The sequence below is a fragment of the Equus quagga genome, chromosome 3, assembly GCF_021613505.1.
Source record: "Equus quagga isolate Etosha38 chromosome 3, UCLA_HA_Equagga_1.0, whole genome shotgun sequence".
Lineage (NCBI taxonomy): Eukaryota > Metazoa > Chordata > Mammalia > Perissodactyla > Equidae > Equus > Equus quagga.
This window is the reverse complement of record NC_060269.1, coordinates 70,302,600-70,313,694: the sequence shown is the minus strand read 5'-3', so window position 1 is coordinate 70,313,694 and position 11,095 is coordinate 70,302,600. Positions and strand designations below refer to the sequence as shown.

The 11,095-nt window shown below is 48.1% G+C and overlaps 1 non-coding gene across 1 annotated transcript; it reads left to right on the top strand.

Moving 5' to 3' along the window:
- The first annotated feature begins 715 nt into the window (after positions 1–715).
- On the top strand, positions 716–914 carry LOC124237679 (U2 spliceosomal RNA). Its single transcript, XR_006888068.1, has one exon. It is a non-coding gene; the product is annotated as a U2 spliceosomal RNA (small nuclear RNA).
- The last annotated feature ends 10,181 nt before the right edge of the window (positions 915–11,095 follow it).

Below are 11,095 nucleotides of genomic sequence, written 5' to 3'. Positions count from 1 at the left end.
CTGCTGCTTCCCTCTCATCCCACCAGGATAGTATGGGGGTGCTGCAGTCTAGAGCTGAGTGATTTGTGCCCATTCCTCACCTCCGCCTCCACACCCCAACATACAGAGGGGACCCGAGTCTGGCCAGCTGGTCAGAGCTCTTCCCTGGGCTTCTCCACATCCTCTCAAGTTGCTCTTTCTTTCTTCTGGCAACATAATATTGATTGATGTTCTAGAACTATAATTTCTCCCTTAATGAGAAATCAGGACAAGAATACAATTAGAAGTTCTAAAAATGGCCTCTGAGGTCCTATTCTGAGCACCCCTTCCCTTACCACAGCCATCAGATGCGAAACGCATTTTATCCTCCCCACACGGTCTCAGCCAAGCTGCCCTCCTCACAGGAGCTCAGCATCATCAGCTCTTTAAAACAAACCTCAGAGGTCCTCTAGCCCAACCACCAAGCTATGGCTTGAGTACTCCTTCAGCTTTCTGTCCAGCATTCCTTGAGCTCTTCCTGTGCCCAGGCCCAGGGCCAGGTGCTGGGGATGTGGGATGACAGAGGAATAGGCCTTGCCTGGAAGGAGCTCACATCTAATGTAGGAGGTAGAGACACTAACTACAGTGCAACGTGGCAAGTTTAAAACAGGTATGAAGGGGCTACCAAAAGAGGACCCCAACTCAACCAAGGGTCTCAGCAAAGAGTTACTGCAATCCTTTAGTAATTGATTATCTCATTGCTTCTCGGCCTTTTGGCTAAGATCAAGTGTAGTAATTGATTATCTCAAGTTAAGGAGAACCCACTACATCCCAAAGTCTCATTCTTTGTCTGAGTCTTGACACACATACTTCCTTCTGTGAGTATGTCCCTATTGCCTGCAATTGGCAATCTAAACATTCAGTGAAAATCTTCATTAGCTTTGAATGAACCATGTCCCTCTGCCTCAATGTCGCCATCTGTAGAAAGAAGAGAATCCAACTCAGTGATTTCTAGAACCCCCAAATCCTGTTGGTTCCACAGCAGGTTGTTCGCATCTCCATCCTCATTGCCATTTTCTAAAGATCAGCTTGGTCTCCTTACCCTTGCTCTTCAATACGCTCTAGTTTCTTCTCCATTGAGCCCACATCCACGCTTCTGTGTTATCTTCCTCAAAATCCTGCTAATCATGTCATCCTGACTCCCCAGTGCCTCTAGGATACAATCTATACTATTTAGCTTCAGATGAATTCAGGGTCTTTTATAGTGTGGCCCCAACATAGCTTCCTCCTGACCTCTGCCACCATGATAAACTTCTCACAATTTCCCAGACATGCGAGTCCATGTGTGCCTGTGAGTGCACTTTCCCCAAAACTTGAAGTGCTGCCACCCATCTTTATCAACCAACAAACTCCTATTTATCCTCAAAGCCTAGTTCAAATTCTGTGTGTAATAAGCTCAAAGCCTGCTGTCCTGAGCTTGTTGTTCACACTTCCGTCACGGTGGTGGTAGCCACCCTCCAAGTCATTCCACAGTCATCCTCATGTCCTGGGGCTCGTGCTCTTGTATGACCCCATCCACACTGGATAGGCTGACCTGTGTAGCCTGCAGGATGCGAGGTGACAATGTGACTTCCCAGTCTAGGTTATAAAAGACAACAACTTTCGCTTGCCTGCTCTTGGATTGCTCACCCTGGCGAAGCTAGCAGTCAGGTCGTGAGACCTGCGGGCAGCCTGTGGAGAGGCCCCAGAGGGTAAGAATAGAGGCTTCAGGCGACAACCACAACAACTTGACAGCTGTGCGATCCATTCTCTCAAGTGATTCTTTCAGTCCCAGGCAAACCTTCATATGACTCGACCCCAGCCAACATCTTGACTACAGCCTCACGAGAGACCCGAACCAGAACCGCCCAGGTTAGCCACTACTGTTCCTGACCACAGAAACTGTGATGATAAATGTTCATTGGTATTATAAGCCACTAGGTTTGGGGCACTTTATTACTCAGTATTAGATAACAAACGGCTTTTGCCCTATTGAACTAAAATGGATCATTTTACAGGCATCTCTGTCCAGTCTGTCAGCGTCTTTGTGAACAGGGCCATATGTCTTTCCTTCCTAGATCTATAGTGCCTAGCAAACTATGTGATGCGAGAAGTAGGCTGTAAATAAATTTTTGTCTAATTTATTAATTAATCACTAATTTTCTAAAACTATAAATATCTAGTCTATGTTTTTCTTTGTTCAACTTCTTGATGCTTCCAACTGTTTCTCTTTCAGGATCATTCTGTTCCCTACCTCCACCTCCATGCCCTATAGGGCTTTGTATCATGTTTGCAGTTTGTAAAAGACATTTTATCTGCTGGTTCCTTTCTACGATAATGTTGACAGAGAAGGTATTATTATTAGGCATGTTTTACATATAAGTCAATGGAAGCATAAACAGGTTAAGTTGCTTGCATAGTTTGTAAGTGGCAGAACCCCAGTCTTCCTGAGCAGGAGGCCGATTCCGCATCCTTTATCCTAGCCTGTCTGCAGTATGTAAGTGGGATGCCACAGCGCCTCTGCTGTTCCCCCCGACAACCCCTTAGGGGGTCTCTGAGGAGCCCAGCGTCCTCTTCCTGGATAAGGGTGAGGGTAATCATTACCGCACAGAAGGGTCTCCTGCCTGCTGCCCCGTCCTTCCCAGGCCAGCAAGCCCAGCCACGCTGGGCATGACAAGACAGAGTCTGAGGCCTGGGCTGAGCCTTGGTCTTCTGGCTCCTCACTGTCACCAGCGAACACTGCTGGAGCCCGTTAGCCTGCACACACTGCAGGCCTCCCGCAAGGGCAATAGAGGCATTTGCTTAGAGAGATTATCTGGAAAATGACCTCTCTCTCAGGCATCCAGAAATAGTTGATGATGTTATCTTAAAAAACAATTTTACAACCAAAACTTAGAATAAAGCTGAGTGTCAGGAAATGCCTACACGCCTGCCTCCGAGGCAGACCAGGAAGGGTTTCTAGAGAAGCAAAGCCATGTGTGATGTGTGATGATGGTTAGCAGGCAGAGTTGCAGGCCACAGGCCTGAGTGGCCAAAGACCTTGCTTTCGAGTCCCAGCTCTGGTCACGTGGCAGTGTGACGACACATGAGGCACTCCGCCTCTTTGAATCACGTTTTTTCCATCTATGAACTGGAGGTCATACTACTTTCCATGTTAAGTTACAAGATTAGTGAGAGGATAAGTAAAAACAACACTTGTCATATACCACACTTCTAATATGCACCACACACTGTCCGAGGCATTCTGCACCCTCAGCTCATCCGCAGTTCGCAGCACTCCTATGAAGCAGGCATTTTCCCTGCTTAACCATGAAATAGACACTTGGGGAGCTTGACGGAGGGCTCACCACACAGCAAAGCAGTGGAGAGCTGGCGTGCAAACCGTAGCTCTTCCCACGACATCGTAATGTCAAGTAAGAGAATATATCCTAACATGCTTTAAATATTCATTTGCACATTCTTTCAAAAAAGTGAGATGCTGTAAAAACAGAGACTCTCACCATCAGAAGGAGCCCAGCATTGGGAATTGGGCTTGTGAAGCGCTGTTCTCAGGGCCCCTCTCCACATGTCAAGGCAGACGATGCTCAGGAGGCAGAGGGAGGTAGTCCTCCCCTCATCCTGCACTTCTGCAAATGAAGGTGATGGAAAGACAGACCCCCTTACACCGTCCCCAGACCAGCTGAAGCCCTCTCTTACCTGCCCTTCTGCCACTCTGCCTGGACCCTACACCGACGGCGCAGGGAGCAACCAAGAGGCATGGCCTCTCTGGAAAGCTACAGATGGCTCATTTCTGCATTCTCTCCATGGCTGAAAGTACCACACATGAATTTTTTAAAGTAGTATTGATTTAAATTGATTCTATTTAAATTTTCTTTTATTTTAAAGGTTTTACAATGCCTCTCAGGATAACTGCAGCCTCTCTATGTGTTGGAAACAGACTTGGAATCCTGTATTGAGCACCATACAATTCCTATAGGTTGTCATAAAGTTTCTTTTTTCTAACTCTGAAATGCTTTATCCTGTCAGCTCCCACTCTCCTCTTGTGGACTTTGTGAGCGGCACAGAGGCCCAAACCACACCTACTTACTGCTCAGGACAAAACCCAGAACTCAGCCTTCCACCTGCCCCACAGTTTTCTCCCGACCCAGATTTCAGAGCTCTCTGTACCCTGCTTGTGTGTCAGGGCTCCCCAGACAGAGAGCAAGCTCTTCTTCACCCTGCCACCATGCACTGCCTGACTTTGGGCGTGTCGCTGAGCTCTCTCTGAGCCTCAGTGTACTCTCGATGATAACTGCCATATGTTCTTCCCATGCCTGTCGTGACAATGATATTAAAAATGCCACATAGTGAGCCTCATCATCCATGCCTCTAGAGTCGCTGTGCTGAGAGGCACTCGGATTAGACTCTTCTCTGTTCCTCAAGAGCTACGTCCTGAGGAGAAACCCGGTGGACCCCACTTAAAACGCCCCTTCTCCGTTTGCCACGCCCTCCCCCGCAGCCGAGCCCCATGCTTTCCCTGGCTAACTCATGCTCCTCACATCCTGGTCCCACTAATGAGGATTTTTAGGCTGGTTACTTTTAAAACTGCAGATGAGAAGGGGGCTGGTTACTTTTAATAAAAGCAACTCTGAGGAGCGGAGTTGGCTTGCCCTTTGTTGGGAAACATTTACATTTGTAAGAGAAGTCTCCATCTGTAAAGATGCCTCCCTCGCTGTGCCAGGAAGAAGGCTGCTGACCTTATCTCCAGAAACTCTTAATCAATGCCAAAGGCAAGAACTTAAGTTGTTTACTATCTGGCAACCTCATGTAACTGACCCCCCCCACCCCCCTCACCCCACCCCCCCACATCCTCCTTTGTCTTGAGCTGAAGATAATATTTAAGGTGGCTTCTGCCATTTACTCAGTCTGGTTTGATTCTTATCTAAAAGTTATAGGCCCACCCAATAACCAGAACCTACCGGCACTGATACCATTTTAACAACTCTTTTTACATATTCTTTCCTTTGTCTTGTAAAGAGATAACTCACATACCTATGCCTTAAATTTAGCCTTACTCTCCACCCATCTTTGCGGCAGCAGCAGCAGCTCCTCCTGCCCGTGGGTCCTGTCCCCATGCTATTCCACACTATTCTCTAAATAAAAGAGCACTACTGCCAGACCTTGAGAGTCCAAGAAATCTTTCTTTTGACTCCTTGGCTCACCGACCCCGCATCGCTACTAGACATGTCACTTCCTCTTGGAAACTTCTCTGGCCACACCCAACCTGACCTCCTGAAGAGGTCACGCAGCATCCTAGCCTAGCCACCAGACTGGGATGTAAGTGTCTATCAGTCTCATCCACCCAACTCTCAGCTCTGTGAGGGCCAGGAACACACCTGCCTTGTTCAACATCGTGTGCTCAGACCCTGGGTGAGCGGCTGGCATGTAGAAAGTGCAGATGATACACAGATAGACCTACTTGTCCAGCCGCCATCACCGGGCTGTGACAGGGACTGAGAGTCTTTCAGCAAGCTACTTCATGCCTCTCAGCTTCAATTACCTCATCTGTAAAAAGCATAGTCTAAACTAGATGCTGTCTACCATTCTTTCCTGCACAATAGTCTATAATTCTGAGATTCTAAATAAGGTAATGCACTGAAAGAACGTGGAAAACAGTCGCACTTCAGCCAACATAAGGAGTATGTTTAACGTCGCTGTGATTGTTCCAGATGGTCTTTCCCGCCAGCTCGCCCTCAGAGAAAGACAGCCTTCCTTGTCCAGCTGAAAGGCTGGCCTTGCCCACGGCTGCCGGTGAATCCACAGTGGCTCTGCAGTGGGGCACCTACGAGTCCACCCTCTCCTTTCCACCCTTCTCAGAGGGGCCTTCAGAAATTTGTGACCACGCCTTCTTTTGCTGGTATCTAAATATTGCCTAAACTGAGTGGATCAGACCTTGCCCTTTATGATGGTCTGTGAAGACCTCACTGAATTTTCTAATCTGGCCTGTTGGTTTTGAGGATCTCTTTCTTTTTACAACAGCCATATAAAAAGAAAGAATCAAAAATCAATAATGCAAAAAAACCCAAAAAATACCAAAAGAGAAGACAAACCAGATAGCCACTGGGCCTGAAGTTTAAATTAGAATACAACAGTTTAACACTCCCAAAGACCAGACTCTTGTTTCTTATCAGATTTCCTCTTGAATGAACAATTGTGAAGCCAGCCTGTCCGGAGGAAGGAGTTGTCATTCCGCCAGATGAGCAAATACCATTGATTTTAACGTGTGCGCGGGAAACAACGCCGAGCTCTCCCACCACACGGCCCGCACCTGGACACTGCTCAGCGGAAAACAAGGCCCATTTTGTTAAGTGTCCAGGCGAAAGCATTCAGCAGGAGGTGGCAGGGGGTGGTCTGGCACTGGATGGAGGGGTACTCCCGGGAGCCTGCCGGTACAGGGCAAATGCTGAGTCACGGAACACGGGCTGTTGGAATGGAGTTCCAAGGGTGGGAAGGACTGGGGAAGGGGCCCCAGTGTCCCGTGGGGATTTGGAAAGGAAGAGCTAACGCCGCATCTCCTGGAAGTCCACAGACACCCACCAGCTGGGAGATCCACCATGGCCAGGGCGGTTCAGAGGACAACAAACAGGGCCAGCAGCATCCACAGGACCTGCTTTGGGCCTTGTAGTCAATGCCCCACCTCAACGGCCTGTCACCTTGGAGAGTGTGCCTTGGGAGCTTTGCCAGTGATAATCTGTTATTGGAAACCAGAGGCCTGCCAGCAGAGATGAAGGCAGCTCCCTAACAATCAAACAACCTCCCCCACAGCCACGCAGAAAGATTTTGTGGCCTACCATCACTAGTGATTCCTGCTGACCGCATGCTCAGGCGCTTTCCCTTCAAGGAGCATGGCCTCCAGTCTGCGGCCTTCTCTGCTACCTGGTTAATCAGCAGGCATTGCATAAATATGGTGTTTTGAAGCAAATGAGGAGAAGACCGCCGAAGGAAACCCGCCGCCGTAACACTGAGGCAGCTATCAGGTAACAGATGGTGAGAGAGCAGTGACATACGGAGCCCGTGTGAGCCCAGACAGAATTTGGACAGACAGTATCGGACACTGATGACCCAGTAAGCGTCCCTGCGCTTCCCTAAACAGTTTACTGCCCTTTCACCCCAGGGAGGACAGAGTGGGCTTCGACGGGGGGAAGGCTCCAGTCTGCAAGCTGAGATCTGAGGTCTGGCTTTGTTCTCAATAGCACATAATTATGACGTACCCCAATGTTTGGGTAACCTTGGTGGCTCCGGCAGTCTTTTCATCTGCATTTGCAGTCTATTTGGGGGTGACAGTAAGAAGCTGAGAGCCCCAAGAACCTGACGATGAGGGAATACAGTTGTCCTCTGAGAGTTAAACCTCGTAAAGTCCACACAATGGAGTGATTGGGTAACTGTGCAAGCACGTGCAGAGCTGATCTGTAATTGTAGGACTGCGGTGCTGGGGACACCCAGCTCCAGTCGAGGGGATCTGGGAGCCATCTCAGGGACAGAAAACTCAAGTGAGATTGTCCTTTGGTAGGAAGAAATCTAACCAGTTGTATTGTGCCTTCCTAGGAGAAAGACCTCTTCAAAGGCTGCCCTGTCAGGCTGGGATGCGTGGCCGGCCACCTGACAGGCAAATGCCTGCTGTGGAGATAGATGCGACAGGCGTGCAAGCCAGCAAACATTTGAGGCATGGAACTATTTTCTCTGGTTCTGATTCCAGGAACCTCAGACATCCTTCTGACTCTTTTTTGGTTTTTGCCCAGAGAGCTCACCTGCAGAGAAAGAAGGGGCTGGAGAGGTGGCGGCACTTTAACCCCTGCGTCTCACAGAACCATTTCTGTGAGCACCCCTTGAGACTTCTGTTCACGTGAACCAGTTGCCCCGAGTTCAGTTGACAGAATGGGGCCGAGGAGCCCCAGGACCCAGAAAGGGGGAAACTTGCCAAGGAAAATGGCAGCTTTCCCAGAGCACACTCCCAGGGCAAGACAGGTGTGGCGTGACTTCTTCCTGAGAGAGGCAGCAGTCAGCGTCTAATCCCCACGCAGATGACAGAGGCTGCATTATTACCTGTCCCACTCATCAGGGAGGAGCTAAGCTCAGAATGGCTCAAGGCCACATAGCACGTGCTGCTTGGACTCTACACAACCCTGAAGATGTCTTGGACAGGCCTTCACATCATAGAAAGAGCCACAAATGTTCTCCAAAGATCCCTACCGGTCTCTTTTTAAAACCTACGGTAATGGTCCCCACAATCCTATTTAAAAGGGCTGAGCAGATGGAGGAGCTTGCTCAGTCAGGCTTCTCGGTGAACACAGAGGTCCAGAGGAGGCAGTGCAATAGCCCTGTCCCCCGTGCGCCACGTCCTGGCTGCTCTGGCCACCGGCCTCCTTTCTAGGCCCTCAGCTTCACTCCACAGACCCTTGGCAGTTGGGTTTCTCCTGCTGTGGGCCAGGAGGCATGCCATGGGGGTCTATCAGCTCCTCCGAGGGCCTCAGCACTCATCGCCTATGGACCTGGAGCCCATGAGGACAACAGCACGCGGACTGGTTCTCAACCACGGCAGAGGGGCATCAGGAAAGGCAGAGGACAGCCAGTGGCTTCTGGGCACTTTGAGGGAGTCAGAGGAGCTCTCCTCCTTCTTTCTTCTGCTGGCCATCCCCAGTCACGTCTGAGGGATACCTACTGGCGAATCTCCCGGAGAGGTAACCTCAGCGTCGCATCTTTCCACAATCTCTGCAGTTGTTCTCTGGGATAAGGAGTGCATTGGCATCACACCCAAAGTCCAGGCTTCCTGGGGGCCAAGGTCATCTTAACGGCGCCCCTGGGAACAGCACGGGCTTTGGGTTGGACATGGCAGATTATATCCAGAGTTGTGCCTTAAAGCTCCTCGCTCTTGGTCAGGATCCCCACTGAACCCTAAGCCTGCCCTTCACTAAGAGCAGGACTCTTGCTCACCTCCCCACAAAGCTTTTCTCTCTCTGGAAGAGTCTCAAAAGGCCTTCTCTTCTTCCGTCTTACTCCCTCTAGGGCGACTGTTTCCTATTAAATGTCTGTCACCAGCCTTCAATATCTGTTACTCCTGCTATTTTCCAAAGCCCCAGGCAGGTCCCCAACTCAAAACCCACCTGACCAAGGTCGGCTCCCTCTGCTCCTTCCTCCTCCCTCCTGGTCTTAGCCGCGACCCAGCACCTCTGACAGCATTTGTGCTCTACCTGCCGAGAGCTTCCCGTGCTTTATTTATTTATTTGTGAGAAACAGTGTTCCAATTATGGCTCATCCAGACAGCTGAATGCTATGTAGCCATTTCAAATGATGGGGTAGAAGCAAATTTAATGAGGTGGAAAAATGTTCAAACAATACATTCAGTGAAAAGAAGAGGCTACAAAGCAGTGTGTACAGAGCACTCGAGTTTCTGTAAAAGATGTGTGAATTTATGCGTCCATGACTAAAGTGTGTGCGCCTAAATGTTCACAGCAGGCATCTGGGCATCTGGGCAGTGTGATGGTTACAAATGTGCTTCTTTGTGCTTTTCTGGATTTTCTAGCTGGTTTTACAATGAGGAAATAGTGCTTTTGTAACAAGAAATAACATAGTAAATACATGTGGGGGTTTTCCTTGAGATACCAGTAAAATGCCTTTCCACCCCCTGTCTCTGCTGTGGCCTTTCTGTTTTTATCCACACTGGCATGTGAACATGTTATTCTCAGCAAATGAGCCAACTGAAATAATACTCAATTTGTGTGAACAGACTGCAGCAGTTGGCAGTCCAGAAAATGGTGTCAATACCAAGTCACGTTCCTTCAATGGTCTGAAAGGCACCGTCTTCTCCAGTCTGGCTTGCTCTGCACTTGGGTCTGCTCAGCTGTTCCTGAAGGCATGACAGACAATGTTGCCACCAAAATTGTTACATACAACTGGAATCCCCTCTTTGCCTCAGACAGGCAGCATTTATACGGGTTACCAGGGTTGATTCTTTTATTCCTAGACTGACAACTTGGGTTTGAGTTTTATCTCTGCCACTGATTGACTACGACTATTGAGGTTTCTTTTTTTGTTGGTTGGTTTTCATATGGTACAGTGTATGCATTTATTCGGTATCATATATTTATTTTTTATTGTGATAACCTTGGTTTACAACACTATGTAAACTTCAGGTGTACATCATCACATCTCGATTTCTGTGCAGATTACATCATGTTCACCACACAAAGACTCATTACCATCCATCCCCTTGCCCAGTCATCCGTTTTGCCCTCCTCCCTGCCCCCTTCCCCTCTGGTAACCTCCGATCCAATCTCGGTCTCTCTGTGAATGTTTGTTGTTTTTATCTTTTACTTATGAGTGAGATCATACAGTATTTGACTTTCTCCCTCTGACTTATTTCACTTAGCGTAATACACTCCAGGTCCATCCATGTTGTGACAGATGGTCGGATTTCATCATTTCTAATGGCTGAGTAGTATTCCATTGTGTATATATGCCACATCTTCTTGATCCATTCATCCCTTCATGGGCACCTAGGTTGCTTCCAAGTCTTGGCTGTTGTGAATAATGTTGCAGTGAACATAGGCGTGCATGTATCTTTATGCCTTTGCGTTTTCATGTTCTTTGGATAAATACCCAGCAGTGGAATAGCTGGATAGTATGGTAGTTCTATTCTTAATTTTCTGAGGATACCCCATACTGCTTTCCATAGTGGCTGTAACAGTTTGCACTCCACCAGCAGTGTATGAGGGTTCCATTCTCTCCACATCCTCTCCAACACTTGTTGTTTCCTGTCTTATTAATTATAGCCATTCTGACAGGCGCAAGGTGATATCTCATTGTAGTTTTGACTTGCATTTCCTTGATAGTTAATGATGCTGAACTTCTTTTTATGTGCCTGTTGTCCATCTGTATATCTTCCTTGGAGAAATGTCTGTTCAGATCTTTTGCCCATTTTACAATTGGGTTGTTAGTTTTATTGTTGTTGAAATATATGTTATTTATATATATTGGATATTAACCCCTTATCAGATATATGGTTTGAAAATATCTTCTCCCAATTGTTAGGTTGTCTTTTCGTTTTGTTGATGGTTTCCTT